The sequence below is a fragment of the Capra hircus genome, chromosome 24, assembly GCF_001704415.2.
Source record: "Capra hircus breed San Clemente chromosome 24, ASM170441v1, whole genome shotgun sequence".
Classification (NCBI taxonomy): domain Eukaryota; kingdom Metazoa; phylum Chordata; class Mammalia; order Artiodactyla; family Bovidae; genus Capra; species Capra hircus.
In genome coordinates this window covers 39015236-39032205 of record NC_030831.1, presented here as the reverse complement: position 1 = coordinate 39032205, position 16970 = coordinate 39015236, and positions in this window count along the sequence as shown.

The window sequence follows — 16970 nt, the reverse complement described above, 5'->3', positions numbered from 1 at the left end:
ATGTTCCCTGGAGTCAGCCTCTTTAATGCTCTTCAAGAACTTTTCCTTTGCATTCACAACTTGGTTTGGGGGGGCAAGAGGCCTGGCTTTTGTCTTCTTTTGGTTTTCAACATGCCTTCCTCACTAAACTGAATCATTTGTAACTTTTGATTTAAAGTGAGACATGCAACTCTTTCTTTCACTTGAGCACCTAGAAGCCATTGTAGGCTTATTAAGTGGCCTAAATACTATACTGCTGTGTCTCAGAGAATAGAGGGAGAGAAAGGGAGAGAAACAGGGGAGTGGCCAATCAGTGGAGCATTTGGAACATTCACCCATTTATCTGTTAAGCCTGCCCTCTAATATGAGGGTGGTTCATGGTGCCCCAACACAACGACAATGGCAACATCAAAGATCGCTAGATCACCATGAAAAATATAATAGCAAAGGAGTCTGAAATATGGTGTGAATTACCAAAATGCAGTGCAGGGATGTGCAGAGGAAATGCTGTTGAAAAAATGGTGCCTGCCAGAAGGCTTGCTCAACTCGAGGTTGCCAGAAACCTTCAGTTTGTTAAAAAGAAAAAAAAAAGGAACCTTTGCAAAACGCAGTAAAACGAGATATGCCCACATAAATGCCAAACCCAAACACATTTTCCTCCTATGTTCCTTCTCTTTAGTCTGCCTCATGCCTCCTTCAGGGTTAATCTTGCAGTAATATCTTCCCGCAGATGTTGGGTTCATAATGTATTTATCTTTTATTATCTTGTTGTTAAATATGGAGTTTGGGTTGGTGTTTTAGCCTGCCCTGTTTGGTACCCTGGCAATAACCATAATGCTAGTTATTTTTCCTCCAAGTTCATGTACTCCATGTTATGCTTATGTGTTTAAAACCACGTAAGAATGAGATAATTACATTTCACTGATGTCAGTTAGTATAAACTGACTGGCCTGTTTTCCACTGTTTGTGGATTTTTCCCCCCTCTGGCAGAGGTCTGCTTATCTTTACTTCTGTTTACATGTTTCTAGAGCACTCTGAGGCCAGTTTTAGATCTTAATTTATTTTTGAAAAGGGACGGAGATTAAATTTTCTCTCCTTTAGTTTTACGATATTAAATAAATGTTGAGCAAACACTTTCTGGGAGATTTAATCATAAGGAACTTTATTTTTGGTTCCCACTGGCTCTCCTTTCTCTCTTGCCCAGGATTAAATATATGTTATGTTTGTTGGGTTTTCTGGTCTCTGCCAGCAAATGTAAGTGTCTTCATTCCAGAGACTAACACATCCAGACCCCCATGATATTCACAACTGTGCCTACCATGTAAAGGTGGGTCTTCTCTCTCCCCAAACCTGGACCTATCTCTCTGCAATGGTTTGGGTTGGCGAAGGGGGCCTGATTCCCCTCCTTGTCTCTTTCCCCACTTCTGTTTCTATTACACAGGGTTGCTTGCAAGGAGAAAGTTAAAGAAAGGAGATCAAGAAAATTTTTATCTGATGGTTCTTCCCCGACCTGGCATTTGCACTTCCACACTTGTCTGTTGTTTAGTCACTAAGTAATGTCTGACTTTTTTGTGATGCCGTGGAAGCCAGATCAGCTTCTCTGTTCATGGGATTTCCCAGATAAGTATACTGGTGTGGGTTGCTGTTTCCTTCTCCAGGGCACCTTGTGCACTAGGCAGGGGTTTAAACCTCAATCAGCCAGCTCTTTCAGACAAGACTGAACTTTGGGTCTCCCATGAGTGTCCTCCCAAATCTGATCCTGCCCAAATGCACACATTCTTTGCTCCTAAAAACTCATTGCCTGTAAGGCATCTAAGATCTAGGAATTTTCCTTGGCTCTGCCGTCAAAGCTTCAGTCTTATACCTTTCATACTGTTCATACTGTTCATGGCTTTCTCAAGGCAAGAATACTGAGGTGGTTTGCCATTCCCTTCTCCAGTGGACCATGTTTTGTCAGAACTCTCCACCACGACCTGTCCATCTTGGGTGATGGTACACGGCATGGCTCATAGTTTCATTGAGTTAGACGAGGCTGTGGTCCATGTGATCAGATGCATTCAGTTCAGTAGTCACTCAGTTATGTCCGACTCTCTGTGACCCCATGAATTGCAGCACGCCAGACCTCCCTGTCCATCACCAACTCCCAGAGTTCACTCAAACTCATGTCCGTGGAGTTGGTGATGCCATCCAGCCATCTCATCCTCTAGTCATCCCCTTCTCCTGCTGCCCCCAATCCCTCCCAGCATCAGAGTCTTTTCCAATGAATCAGCTCTTCTCATGAGGTGGTCAAAGAATTGGAGTTTCAGCTTTAGCATCAGTCTTTCCAAAGAAAACCCAGGACTGATCTCCTTTGGAATGGACTGGTTGGATCTCCTTGCAGTCCAAGGGACTCTCAAGAGTCTTCTCTAACACCATAGTTTAAAAGCATCAATTCTTTGGTGCTCAGCTTTCTTCACAGTCCAACACAGTCCAACATAATCCAACACAGTCCAACATGACCACAGGAAAAACCACAGCCTTGACTAGATGGACCTTTGTTGGCAAAGTAATGTCTCTGCTTTTGAATATGCTATCTAGGTTGGTCATAACTTTCCTTCCAAGGAGTAAGCATCTTTTAATTTCATGGCTGCAGTCACCATCTGCAGTGATTTTGGAGCCCAAAAAAATAAAGTCTGACACTGTTTCCACTATTTCACCATCTATTTCCCATGAAGTGATGGGACCAGATGCCATGATCTTTGTTTTCTGAATGTTGAATGTTAAACCAACTTTTTCACTCTCCTCTTTCACTTTCATCAAGAGGCTTTTTAGTTCCTTTTCACTTTCTTCAATAAGGGTGGTGTCATCTGCATATCTGAGGTGATTGATATTTCTCCTGGCAATCTTGATTCCAGCCTGTGTTTCTTCCAGTCCAGCGTTTCTCATGATGTACTCTGCATAGAAGTTAAATAAGCAGGGTGACAATATACAGCCTTGACGTACTCCTTTTCCTATTTGGAACCAGTCTGTTATTCCACGTCCAGTTCTAGCTCTTTCTTCCTGACCTGTGTATAGGTTTCTCAAGAGGCAGGTCAGGTGGTCTGGTATTCCCATCTCTCTCAGAATTTTCCACAGTTTATTGTGATCCACACAGTCAAAGGGTTTGGCATAGTCAATAAAGCAGAAATAGATGATTTTCTTAAACTCTCTTCCTTTTTCATGATCCAGCGGATGACAGAATGTGGTCCACTGGAGAAGGGAATGGCAAACAACTTCATTATTCTTGCCTTGAGAACCCCATGAACAGTATGAAAAGGCAAAATGATAGGATACTGAAAGAGGAACTCCCCAGGTCAGTAGGTGTCCAATATGCTACTGGAGATCAGTGGAGAAATAACTCCAGAAAGAATGAAGGGATGGAGCCAAAGCAAAAACAATACCCAGCTGTGGATGTGACTGGTGATAGAAGCAAGGTCTGATGCTTTAAAGAGCAATATTGCATAGGAACCTGGAAGTGATCAAACAGGAGATGGCAAGAGTGAACGTTGACATTCTAGGAATCAGTGAACTAAAATGGACTGGAATGGGTGAATTTAACTCAGATGACCATTATATCTACTACTGTGGGCAGGAATCCCTCAGAAGAAATGGAGTAGCCATCATGGTCAACAAAAGAGTCTGAAATGCAGTACTTGGATGCAGTCTCAACAACGACAGAATGATCTCTGTTCGTCTCCAAGGCAAACCATTCAATACCACAGTAATCCAAGTCTATGCCCCAACCAGTAACCCTGAAGAAGCTAAAGTTGAACGGTTCTATGAAGACCTACAAGACCTTTTAGAACTAACACCCAAAACAGATGTCCTTTTCATTATAGGGGACTGGAATGCAAAAGTAGGAAATCAAGAAACACCTGGGGTAACAGGCAAATTTGGCCTTGGAATGCGGAATGAAGCAGGGCAAAGGCTAATAGAGTTTTGCCAAGAGAATGCACTGGTCATAGCAAACACCCTCTTCCAACAACACAAGAGAGACTCTACCCATGGACATCACCAGATGGTCAACACCGAAATCAGATTGATTATATTCTTTGCAGCCAAAGATGGAGAAGCTCTATATAGTCAGCAAAAATAAGACTGGGAGCTGTCTGTGGCTCGGATCATGAACTGCTTATTGCCAAATTCAGACTGAAATTGAAGAAAGTAGGGAAAACCACTAGGCCATTTAGGTATGACCTAAATCAAATCCCTTATGATTATACAGTGGAAGTGGGAAATAGATTTAAGGGCCTAGATCTGATAGATAGAGTGCCTGAGGAACTATAGAATGAGGTTCTTGACATTGTACAGGAGACAGGGATCAAGACCATCCCCATGGAAAAGAAATGCAAAAAAGCAAAATGGCTGTCTGGGGAGGACTTACAAATAGATGTGAAAGAAGAGAAACAAAAAGCAAAGGAGAAAAGGAAAGATATAAGCATCTGAATGCAGAGTTCCAAAGAATCGCAAGGAGAGATAAGAAAGTCTTTCTCAGTGATCAATGCAAAGAAATAGAGGCAAACAACAGAATGGGAAAGACTAGAGATCTCTTCAAGAAAATTAGAGATACCAAGGGAATATTTCATGCAAAGATGGGCTTGATAAAGGACAGAAATGGTCTGGACCTAACAGAAGCAGAAGATATTAAGAAGAGGTGGCAAGAATACACAGAAGACCTATACAAAAAAGATCTTCTTGACCCAGTTAATCACCGTGGTGTGATGACTCACCTAAAGCCAGACATCCCGGAATGTGAAGTCAAGTGGGCCTTAGGAAGCATCACTATGAACAAAGCTAGTGGAGGTGATGGAATTCCTGTTGAGCTATTTCAAATCCTGAAAGATGATGCTGTGAAAGTGCTGCACTCAACATGCCAGCAAATTTGGAAGACTCAGCAGTGGCCACAGGACTGAAAAAGGTCAGTTTTCATTCCAATCCCAAAGAAAGGCAATGCCAAAGAATGCTGAAACTACCGCACAATTGCACTCATCTCACATGCTAGTAAAGTAATGCTCAAAATTCTCCAAGCCAGGCGTCAACAGTATATGAACTTTGAACTTCCAGATGTTCAAGCTGATTTTAGAAAAGGCAGAGGAACCAGAGATCAAATTGCCGACTTCTGCTAGATCATTGAAAAAGCAAGAGAGTTCCAGAAAAACATCTATTTCTGCTTTATTGACTATGCCAAAGCCTTTGACTGTGTGGATCACAACAAACTCTGGAAAATTCTGAGAGTTGGACTGTGAAGAAAGCTGAGCGGTGAAGAATTGATGCTTTGAACTGCAGTGTTGGAGAAGACTCTTGAGAGTCCCTTGGACTGCAAGGAGATCCAACCAGTCCATTCTGAAGGAGATCAGCCCTGGGATTTCTTTGGAAGGAATGATGCTAAAGCTGAAACTCCAGTACTTTGGCCACCTCATGTGAAGAGTTGACTCATTGGAAAAGACTCTGATGCTGGGAGGGATTGGGAGCAGGAGGAGAAGGGGATGACAGAGGATGAGATGGCTGGATGGCATCACGGACTCAATGAACGTGAGTCTGAGTGAACCCCGGGAGTTGGTGATGGACAGGGAGACCTGGCGTGTTGCAATTCATGGGATCGCTAAGAGTCGGACACGACAGAGCGACTGCACTGAACTGAACTCACATATGCAGGTGACACCACCCTTATGGCACAAAGTGAAGATGACAAGGAGCCTCTTTATGAAAGTGAAAGAGCAGAGTGAAAAAGTTGGCTTAAAACTCAACATTCAGAAAACGAAGATCATAGCATGCAGTCCAATCACTTCATCACAAATAGACGGGGAAATAGTGGAAACAGTGAGAGACTTTACTTTTTTGCAGGCTCCAAAATCACTGCAGATGGTGACTGCAGCCATGAAATTAACAGACGGTTGCTCCTTGGAAGAAAAGTTATGACCGACCTAGACAGCGTATTAAAAGGCAGAAACATTATTGGCCAACAAAGTCCATCTAGTCAAAGCCATGGTTTTTCCAGTAGTCATGTATGGATGTGAGAGTTGGACTCTAAAGAAAGCTGAGCGCTGAAGAATTGATGCTTTTGAACTGTGCTGTTGGAGAAGACTCTTGAAAGTCCCTTGGACAGCAAGGAGATCAAACCAGTCCATCCAAAATGAAATCAGTCCTGGATATTCATTGGCAGGACTAATGCTGAAGCTGGAACTCCAATACTTTGGCCACCTGATGTGAAGAACTGATTCATTAGAAAAGATCCTGATGCTGGGAAAGATTGAAGGCGGGAGGAGAAGGGGATGACAGAGGATGAGATGGTTGGATGGCATCACCAATTCAATGGACATGAGTTTGAGTGGACTCCAGGAGTTGGCAATGGACAGGGAGGCCTGGCGTGCTGCAGTCCACAGGGTTGCAAAGAGTCGGACACAACTGAGCAACTGAACTGAAATGAACTGAACTTATACCTTGGGTCTCCTAGGTAAGAAGAAAATAGCACTTCACTACAAACTCTAACTTAGGGGAAACATAAAGCCTGTTTTTCTTGACTTGAAGAGGAAATACATCCATTGTCTTTATTTTTGCAGGGAGAACTGTCTCCAAAGATACTCCCTCAAGGTAATTCCTTCTTCCATATCCAAATTCAGTTTTCTCATTCACTTCATGTGTGTGGGGTTGGAGTGAGGTTTATGAACTGCTTCTGTCGTCTCCTTTATGAATTCTGCATGGGGTCTCTCTCTTCCTGTTGAAGGTGCCGTGTGATGTCCTCAAGTGTTCAGGTGAGACTTGCACTTAACTCCCCATTGCATGAAGAGGATGACAGACGCTGTTATCTTCACGTTGCGTACTATGAATAACTTTAATTTGCATATTTCAGTCTACACACACAAAAAAACTTGGCATGATCTGAGAATCAATGAATATTAGAGTGCTGCCAACTGTTCTTATTCTTCCATTTTATATGTGAATTCAACCTAAAATGCTTGGTCACTTCTATTCTAGGCATCCTGGTGGTGCTGACCAAACCTGTGTGTTCCAAATTTATGAGAACTACTTATTTTAGAATTTGAGTGCTTTTTGTGTGAATTGAAGTCATTGCTTCAATATTCAAAATTAGATTCCGTTCAACTGTATCAAAAGCCAGTTTCATGAGTCTGTGTACAGAGGGAACATTTGTATACAGTTTAATAGCTGTGCCATGCTGTCTGGATTGGGTGGGGGGACAGGATATTAGTCATTTCTACGATTAAATGCCATTCATGTAGGAATATGGACCTGGGAAACATGCTAGCTAATGCTTTAAAATTTTTTAAATTAAATGATGAATAGACCAGTGGACACTGTAGAAACAGTGAGATTTTTAGGAAGGAAGATGAAATGAAAGGAGAAGGAAGAGTATAAATATAAATTTAAAAGGTAGAAACAGAATAAAAGTTAATTTGAAGTCCTTTCCCTGGACTCCATGGAACACGTGAGGGTCAGTTTTAGGCTTTAGGGAGTCTGCAATCCTCCTGAAATTGTTGCAAATGTTACTGCGATAATGTGCATTTTTTTTAGAAGAGAGGGTTCTTCTCTTTCACTAGATTTTCGAAGGGATCCCCAGTGACTCCCACATAGAAAGAATCATGGTTTATTACCAGTCATCTTACACTTGGACTTCTGAAATCTGGACTGCATGAATCATTCTCTAACTAGATGGGCACACAGTTGGGCTAATCTTTTTAACCTCTTTGGGCACCAGAGTCTTTACCTGTGTCCTGCTGTGAGATGTGGGTCCCCTGCCAGGCATGGGAGTGGGGCTCAGGCACAGAGCTAAGTAACATTCTTCTTCCTCTCCAAAATCTGGAATCACATGAAAGTAAAATATGTTACTAAAACAGATGGAGACCACATTTCCATCTTATAAATTTTAATTTTGTAAAAGCTGGATTGGAAAATGTGGTTGAAATCGGCAGCCAATGTACCTCTTACATTTCATTCCGCTGCTTCTCTGCTTGGTACATGGATTTCTCGGAGCAGCAGATTTATGCCTCTATAAGGTTACTACCCGGAGAAGCAGAGGATGTGTGCTCCTGAGGGCACATTTTTCCAAAAAAGGTGTCTAGAGCTGAGTCAAGTGTTGTCAGTTCCTTTTCTCAACTGTACCAAAAAGGTTAGTGAGAGAGCACCCAGAGACCACTTTCTTTGAGGAGGGTAAACCGTCAGTTTCCTATTTTATGAGACAAGGTAGAAATGCTGGAAAGCCTAGACAATCACATCCTATAGAAAGATACAAAGCAGAAGGGCTGTTTAATCAAACAGCTTTGGAAAAGTCATCTGAGGTCCATGGACGTAGTACATCTTATGTAAATTTTTAAAAGTTTAATTTGAACAAATAAGCATGGTTATTCATTTTTTAAAACAAATGTGCTATAATCAGTGTTTTGAGAGATTAAAGGGTGACGGTTTGTTATTGTTGTTGTTTAGTCACTAAGTTGTGTCCACCTTTGCGATCCCAGGGGCGTTAGCCCACCAGGCTCCTCTGTCCATAGGGTTTTCCAGGCAAGAATACTGGAGTGACAGTTATCATACAGTATATAAATGGGAAGATAGAAACACGAACCAAAAACCTATTATAAAAATCATGCTGTTAAGAGCAAATTTTCTGAACTGTTAACAGTAAAAATGAAGATAAACAGCCACGGTGGGGATTCATGAAATGCTGGGAGCAGCATAAGGGCTGTGGAATCAGAAGAATCATGTACAACTTGAAAGCTTGGGTCTTTGGAGGATGAAGGTTGAATAACTGAAGAAGGAAGTTTTGGGGGTCATGACCAGTGGTGCGTTTTAACGGAGCCATTTTCATTTGCTGGATTCTATTAGTGAATTGGGTAAGTGATGCATGGTTTGCAATTAATACAACTAAAGCTAGTGACAAAGAAGCCAAGAATATCTTGTGAGGAAAGGGCCAGTCTCTTCAGTAAATGGTGAGGGAGAAACTGAACATCCACATAGAGAAGAAGGAAACTGGACCACTATTTTGTACCATACACAAAAATTAACTCAAAAGGCTTGACTGTAAGATCTGTAAGACCTGAAACCATAAAACTCCTAGAAAAAAACAGGTACTCATCTCCTTGACATCAGTCTTGGCAGTGTATTTTTGGACTTGACACCAAAATCAAAGGCAGCATAAACAAAATAAATTAGCAGGTCTACATCAAACTAAAAACCCTCTGCACAGTCATGGAAACTACCAACAAAATTAAAAGGCAACCCATCGAATGGAAGAAAATACTTGCAATTGTATACCTGTTAAAAGGTTGGTATCCAAAGTATATAAAAACTCTTACAATTCAATAGCAAAAACCCAAACAATATGATTAAAAAGTGAGTCAAGGATCTGAATAGACATTTTTCCAGAGAAGACATACAAATGGTTAATAGGTACAAGAAAAAGTGTTCAACCTCACTAATCATCAGTTCAGTTCAATTCAGTTCAGTCGCGTCTGACTCTGCAATCCCATGAATTGCTGCACACCAGGCCTCCCTGTCCATCACCAACTCCCGGAGTTCATTCAAACTCATGTTCATTGAGTCAGTGATGCCATCCAGCCATCTCATCCTCTATCATCCCCTTCTCCTCCTGCCCCCAATCCCTCCCATCATCAGAGTCTTTTCCAATGAGTCAACTCTTCTCATGAGGTGGCCAAAGTACTGGAGTTTCAGCTTTAGCATCATTCCTTCCAAAGAACACCCAGGACTGATCTCCTTTAGGATGGACTGGTTGGATCTCCTTTCAGTCCCAAGGACTCTCAAGAGTCTTCTCCAACACCACAGTTCAAAAGCATCAATTCTTCGGCACTCAGCTTTATTCACAGTCCAACTCTCACATCCATACATGACCACAGGAAAAACCATAGCCTTGACTAGACAGACCTTTGTTGGCAAAGTAATGTCTCTGCTTTTAATATGCTATCTAGGTTGGTCATAACTTTCCTTCCAAGGAGTAAGCATCTTTTACTTTCATGGCTGGAATCACCATCTGCAGTGATTTTGGAGCCCCTCAAAATAAAGTCTGCCACTGTTTCCACTGTTTCCCCATCTATTCCCCATGAAGTGATGGGACCAGATGCCATGATCTTCGTTTTCTGAATGTTGAGCTTTAAGCCAACTTTTTCACTCTCCTCTTTCACTTTCATCAAGAGGCTTTTTAATTCCTCTTCACTTTCTGCCATAAGGGTGGTGTCATCTGCATATCTGAGGTGATTGATATTTCTCCCAGCAATCCTGATTCCAGCTTGTGCTTCTTCCAGTCCAGCGTTCCTCATGATGTACTCTGCATAGAAGTTAAATAAGCAGGGTGACAATAGGGGAATGCAAATCCAAACCGCAATGAGTTACTACCTTGCACCCATGAGAAGAGCTATCATCAAAAAGACAAGAAATAAAGTGTGTTGGCAAGGATGTGGAAAAAAGGGAAACCTCATGCAGCATTAGTAGGAACATAAATTCATGCAGCCACTATAGAAAATGTCATGGAGAGTCCTCAAAAAAATAAAAATTCAGCTACTCTATCATCCATCAGTTTCACATCTGTGTGTTTATTTTAAAAACAGCATTATTTATAACAGCCAAAATATAGCAGTAACCTAAGTGTCCAACAATGGATAAATGGATAAAGAAAACATGGTGTATATAAACAGTGGAATACTATTCAGCTATAAAAAAGAATGAAGTCTTCTGTGACAACACGGATGGATCTTGAGGGCAGTATGCTAAGTGAAACGAATTAGAGAAAAACAAATACTCTATGATCTCACTTACAGGTAGAATAAAAAAACTAAGCTCATAGATACAGAGAACAAGCTGGTGGTTGCCAGAGGTGAGCCATGTGGGGGTGTGAGAAAAAATGGATGAAGGCAATCGAAAGGTACCATCTTCCAGTTGTAAAATAAATAATTTAGGGGGGTGTGATTTACAACACAGAGCCTACATTTAACAATACTGTATTGAATATCCGGAAGTTGCCAAGAGAGTAAATCTTAAAAGTTCTCATCATGAGAAAAAAGTCATAATTCTATATGGTGATGGATGTTAACTAGACTTACCATGGTGACCATTCTGCAATATATACAAACATCAAATTATGTTGCACACCTGAAACTAATGTCATATGTCAATTATACCTCAATAAAAAGTAAACTAGATAATTGTTGTTGTTGCATTGCTAAGTCATATCTGACTCTTTTGTGACCCTGTGGACTGTAGCCTGCCAGGCTTCTCTGTCCATGGGATTTCCCAGGCAAGAATTCTGGAGTGGCTTACCATTTCCTTCTTCAGGGGATCTTGCCAGATCAGGAACTGAATCTATATCTCCTGCTTGGCAGGCAGATTCTTTACCACTGAGCCACCTGGGAAGCCCCAAGAGACTGTAATTAGTTATTACCTATCCAAGGCTATACCTTAATTGGGCTTTCCTAGTAATCTCATGGAGAAGGAAATGGCATCATGACTAACACAACACGAAGTTATCTCAGGGTGACATATGTAGTATTGGTGTTTATAGTTACACTGAATTGAGTTTTATAGTTCTTTGCTAGGCACAGTGACCATTGTCAATCTATTATTTCTCAGCTGCTATTCGCCCTTCACTACCTTCTCTGACACGCATATGTCAAGCTTTGCCAGTAGGGGGAGCTAGAGGGACATGGTAAATGTTCCCTCGCTCACTCGTGTCCGAGTCTTTGCGACCCCAGGGACTGCAGCAGGCCAGGCTTCCCTGTCTTTCATTATCTCCTGGAGTTTGCTCAAACTCAAGTCCATCGAGTCGGTGATGCCATTCAACCATCTCATCCTCTGTCGTCCCCTTCTCCTCCCGCCTTCGATCTTTCCCAGCATCAGGGTCTCTTCCAATGAGTCAGTTCTTCGCATCAGGTGGCCAAAGTATTGGAGCTTCAGCTTCAACATCAGTCCTTCCAATGAATACCAAGGACTGATCTCCTTTAGGATGAACTGGTTGGATCTCCTTGCAGTCCAAGGCACTCTCAAGAGTCTTCTCCAGCACCACAGTTCAAAAGCATCAATTCTGCCTCACTCAGTCTTCTTTATGGTCCAACTCTCACATCCATTGGTGACTCCTGGAAAAACCATAGCTTTCACTAGATGGACCTTTGTCAGCAAAGTGATGTCTCTGCTTTTTAATATGCTGTCTAGGTTTGTCATATCTTTCCTTCCAAGGAGCATGCGTCTTTTAATTTCATGGCTGCAGTCACCATCTGCAGTGATTTTGGAGCCCAAGAAAATAGTCTTTCACTGTTTCCATTGTTTCCCCATCTATTTGCTATGAAGTGATGGGACCACCAATGCCATGATCTTAGTTGTCTGAATGCTGAGCTTTAAGCCAGCTTTTTCCCTCTCCTCTTTCACTGTCATCAAGAGGCTCTTTAGTTCCTCTTCACTTTCTGCCATAGAATGGTATCATCTGCATATCTGAGGTTACTGATACTTCTCCCAGCAATCTTGATTCCAGCTTGTGCTTTATCTAGCCTGGCATTTCACACAAGGTACTCTGCATGTAAATTAAATAAGGAGGGTGGCAATAGAAGATGGGGCTTCCTAGTTCTGTAGCTGTGGGCTACTTCTCCGTGAATTTATCGTGTGTGTGTGTGTGTGTGTGTGTGTGTGTGTGTGTGTGTGAAGGTACCATCCAGTGGCACTCGACTCAAGCTCTGTGTCCCAGAGCACACCATCATTTTGAAAGACCCTGGCCCTAACTCTGGCCTGGCGACCACATGACATGGACATCCTGCACCTAAGACCCTGGCGCCCTGCTGATGAGTGTGCTACTGGCCACCACATGCTCAGTGCATTCGCCTCGGCTAGCATCTCCAGTGTCTCCAGTACTGCGCTCCTGGAGAGTGTGATTTCTGCAGCAAACTCATGTTCTCCATCCTGGCTCCTTCACGGTACACTTTGCTTGGTGCTCTGTGCTTGAAATGGCTTGGCTTCCTCTTGTTCTGGGAGCCCACAGAGTCCTGGTGTCTCTTGCAGTGGGCTCCTGCAATGGAGGCTTCCTGGGGCTCCCAGGTTCAGCATCTCCTCGAGGCCGCTAGTTTCCCGTAGTGCATGGAGGGCAGGTTTTCTGCAAATCCCACTAATGAGTCACCTTAGCCACTCCCCACCATCCAGAGGGGCGTGGTTTTGCCCTTCCCAGTGGGGACTGCCTTTCAACCCTTCTGGGGATACCCATTTCACCCTTAAGGATACCGGGTGTTCCATGTATTATATCTGCTCCTACTGGTTCTTAAGAATTCCCTTTAATTCTTATTAGCCAGCTCTCCACCATTCCAATTCCATGCCAGTAATCCTTTATGTTAAAATTTTCTCATTCACATTACTACGTGGTTTCTCTCTCCTTAGCGGATCCTAACTTAGGGATTGGCATTGGCCTTGCAGACTTTCTCACCTTCCCTTATGCCTCTACCCAGTGACCATTCTAAGACTGATTCTACTTTATAATGACTCCTCCCTGTGTCTAAATCAGTTCAGTTCAGTCGCTCAGTCGTGTCCCACTCTTTGCAACCCCATGAATCTCAGCACACCAGGCCTCCCTGTCCATCACCAACTCCCAGAGTTCACTCAGACTCATGTCCATCGAGTCAGTAATGCCATCCAGCTATCTCATCCTCTATCATCCCCTTCTCCTCCTGCTCCCAATCCCTCCCAGCATCAGAGTCTTTTCCAATGAATCAACTCTTCGCATGAGGTGGGCAAAGTACTGGAGTTTCAGCTTTAGCATCATTCCTTCCAAAGAAATCCCAGGGCTGATATCCTTCAGAACGGACTGGTTGGATCTCCTTGCAGTCCAAGGGACTCTCAAGAGTCTTCTCCAACACCACAGTTCAAAAGCATCAATTCTTCGGCGCTCGGCTTTATTCACAGTCCAACTCTCACATCCATACATAACCAATGGAAAAACCATAGCCTTGACTAGATGCACCTTAGTTGGCAAAGTAATGTCTCTGCTTTTCAATATGCTATCTAGGTTGGTCATAACTTTCCTTCCAAGGAGTAAGCGTCTTTTAATTTCATGGCTGCAATCACCATCTGCAGTGATTTTGGAGCCCAAAAAAAAGTCTGACACTGTTTCCACACTATTTCCACTGTTTCCCCATCTATTTCCCATGAAGTAATGGGATCAGATGCCATGATCTTAGTTTTCTGAATGTTGAGCTTTAAGCCAACTTTTTCACTCTCCTCTTTCACTTTCATCAAGAGGCTTTTTAGTTCCTCTTCACTTTCTGCCATAAGGGTGGTGTCATCTGCATATCTGAGGTGATTGATATTTCTCCCGGCAATCTTGATTCCAGCTTGTGTTTCTTCCAGTCCAGCGTTTCTCATGATATACTCTGCATAGAAGGTAAATAAGCAGGGTGACAATATACAGCCTTGACGTACTCCTTTTCCTATTTGGAACCAGTCTGTTGTTCCATGTCCAGTTCTAACTGTTGCTTCCTGACCTGCATATAGGTTTCTCAAGAGGCAGGTCAGGTGGTCTGGTATTCTCATCTCTCTCAGAATTTTGCACACTTTATTGTGATCCACACAGTCAAAGGCTTTGGAAGAGTCAATAAAGCAGAAGTAGATGTTTTTCTGGAACTCTCATGCTTTTTCCATGATCCAGCGGATGTTGGCAATTTGATCTCTGGTTCCTCTGCCTTTTCTAAAACCAGCTTGAACATCCAGAAGTTCACGGTTCACGTATTGCTAAAGCCTGGCTTGGAGAATTTTGAGCATTACTTTACTAGCATGTGAGATGAGTGCAAGTGTGTGGTAGTTTGAGCATTCTTTGGCATTGCCTTTCTTTGGGATTGGAATGAAAACTGCCCTTTTCCAGTCCTGTGGCCACTGCTGAGTTTTCCAAATTTGCTGGCATATTGAGTGTAGCACTTTCACAGCATCATCTTTCAGGACTTGAAATAGCTCAATAGGAATTCCATCACCTGCACTAGCTTTGTTTGTAGTGATGTTTCCTAAGGCCCACTTGACTTCACATTCCAGGATGTCTGGCTCTAGGTGAGTGATCACACCATCGTTGTTATCTTGGTCTTGAAGATCTTTTTTGTACAGTTCTTCTGTGTATTCTTGTCACTTCTTCTTAATATCTTTTGCTTCTGTTAGGTCCATACCATTTCTGTCCTTTATCAAGCCCATCTTTGCATGAAATGTTCCCTTGGTAACTCTAACTTTCTTGAAGAGATCTCTAGTCTTTCCCATTCTGTTGTTTGCCTCTATTTCTTTGCATTGATCGCTGAAGAAGGCTTTCTTATGTCTTCTTGCTATTCTTTGGAACTCTGCATTCAGATGCTTATATCTTTCCTTTTCTCCTTTGCTTTTTGCCTCTCTTCTTTTCACAGCTATTTGTAAGGCCTCCCTAGACAGCCATTTTGCTTTTTTGCATTTCTTTTCCATGGGGATGGTCTTGATCCCTGTCTCCTGTACAATGTCACAAACCTCATTCCATAGTTCCTCAGGCACTCTATCTATCAGATCTAGGCCCTTAAATCTATTTCTCACTTCCACTGTATAATCATAAGGGATTTGATTTAGGTCATACCTGAATGATCTAGCAGTTTTCCCTACTTTCTTCAATTTAAGTCTAAATTTGTTTCTAAATAGCCCTAACCAAAACAGTAAATAAATAAAAATAAAAAATTAAATCACCCTAACCACTTGAAAAAGACCTGCAGTAGGGCAGCTCTATTGTGGATTATGTCAGTCTTGGAGATCTAACTCATTTATGGAGAATAATTTCTAGTGGCTCACATGAGTAGGCGAAATCTTAATAGAATATTATGGGACATAGTTTTAGCTCCAGCGTCAGTCCTTTCAATGAATATGCAGGGTTGGTGCTGAAGCTGAAGCTCCAACACTTTGGCTACCTGATGCGAAAAGCCGACTCATTGGAAAAGACCCTGATGCTGGAAAAGATTTAGGGCAGAGGATGAGATGGTTGGATGGCATCACTGACTCAGAGGATGTGAATGTGAGCAAACTCTGGGAGATGAAAGATAGGGAAGCCTGGCATGAGGCCGCAAAGAGTCGGATACAACTTAGTGATTGAATAACAGCAACAATGGGACTGAGTGCGGGTCCTGGGAGCAGGAGCAACCTACCTTTTCCTGTGTCTGCAGGCAGCTGGCCTTCCCGCCTCTCTTTTCCATTTTCTTTCTCACTTTTATCCCCAAGGAGGCAGGAACTGGAATGATACGTGAGGACTGGGGAGTGGGGAATAAATCATGGCAAACAGATCGCAGTTTTCCGAGCAAATCTGCTGCATTACTCCAATCAAGACATTAGTCAGAGGAACCTCCAATAAGATTTCCCACAAATGTGTGTTGGGACACTTACTTGGCAAACCACGGCCACTTCTCTCCTTTTATCTTTACTTTCATACCCACCTCAACCTCCTGCTCTCAGTGCCCACTTGGTACTGACATGTTCTCAAGTTCTCAGTTCCCATGTGGTCTGCTCTACACCTCAGTCTTAAGTAATGCACTTCTCACGATTGCTTTTCTTCCGTTTCCTTTAATAAAAAATAACTCCCAATTATTGACCCTGAACTGACTTTGTGCTTTTTGACATTAAGGAGTAAATGACTACAGTATTTATACTATACTATATTTAATACCCAGTTGTAGCCCTAAAGTGAAGCTTTTTATCCAAATTAACTTGAATTGATGGAATGTGGTAAGAGAAAGAGTAGGTAGATAGTTTTGAGAAGGGCATCTAATTACACTTTTTTGGTCAATCTAAATGCCTCCTCTTTCCTGGTAATGTCCAAGCTGGGTTTCTGAGGGGAAAGTATTGTAATTGGGGCTGTATGCCAATCAAGCCTTAGTACTGCCTCTTGGCTACATGCCACTCAAGCCTTTATTTAATAGTGTGGTGGCTTAGGCAGTAAAGAGTCTGCCTGCAATGTGGGAGACCTGGGTTCAATCCCTGGGTGGGAAGATCCC